Source organism: Brassica oleracea, chromosome C9 (assembly GCF_000695525.1).
Source record: "Brassica oleracea var. oleracea cultivar TO1000 chromosome C9, BOL, whole genome shotgun sequence".
NCBI classification, from domain to species: Eukaryota; Viridiplantae; Streptophyta; class Magnoliopsida; order Brassicales; family Brassicaceae; genus Brassica; species Brassica oleracea.
The window spans coordinates 9,948,083-9,949,267 of NC_027756.1; positions in this window are offsets into that span (position 1 = coordinate 9,948,083).

Genomic DNA, 1,185 nt, shown 5'->3' on the forward strand with positions numbered 1-1,185 from the left:
ATGGTTCTCATCTTCCACTCATTTAAAAGTAGATTTAATAATTTTAGATATGTATTTTTTGTGTGTTCTATAAAAGTAGATCTATCTAATATTCCACTCATTTTCTCTGTTTTTAAGCCATTTGAACGTTTTTGGAGATGTAGGTTTTTCAGATCTGGATTTGGATATGCATGTTTTTCAGATCTGGAAGACTTCTGGGCTAGAAGTCTTCCCGGCAACTTCCTGGAAGTCGTCTGACGGACTCATGTCTCCCTTTCATAATAGATCTGAGTGTTTTGGTAAGTTCTTATGTTGATTACTCTTCATTTGGTAACCTCTTGTTGCATAAAATTCATATTTTTTCCCAAACTAAAACTCTACAAACCCACTATAATCTCTTTGACTTGAAAACACTAAACTTTATATGAATTTTTCATTTTTGTCTCATGTTTTTCTCACTAATCTATCTTTTTGTTGCAGGTTTTAATCAAATGGTTCTCATCTTCCACTTGGATATATACTTTGTGTGTTCTATAAAAGTATGTCTATCTAATTTTCCACTCATTTTCTCTGTTTTTAAGCAATTTGAACGTTTTTTGATATGATGTGCACGTTTTACAGATCTGGGTTTGATAGGCATGTTTTTCAGATCTGGATCAGACTTTGGGAGACTTATGGGAAGCCTTCTCGGAAGTCTTCTAAAATATAATGCGCTAGAAGACTTGCTAGAAGACTTTCAGATGACTTCAAAGAAGTCTTCCAGACGACTTCCATGAAGTCTTTTGACGGGGTCTTCTTCCATATCATGTGGAGTCTAAGCTTGTCTTTGTAGAGGAATGATCTATAATAGTTATGTTTGTGGTCTGTTTTGTGATTTGCATGTGTATAATTTGAAGAGATATTAATAAAAAAAATTTGATAAATATGTTCATTTTCCACAATATTATCTTACCAAAATTACTTGACATAATTGAAGTTATTGATACAACTTCAATAGCAAAACACAATAACACAAAAAATTAATCAAATTTATTACAACTAAGGGAGGAGAATTCTCAAGAAAACTTAGTCAAATTCACAAAAGATAAAACATTACATAAGTTCAAAGCTAGAACAATTTCATTAGATACATAAGTAAAAAGTATATCTTATGATGTGAAAAGATACATTAAACCATGTTACTTGATATTCTTGAAGTTACTTAAT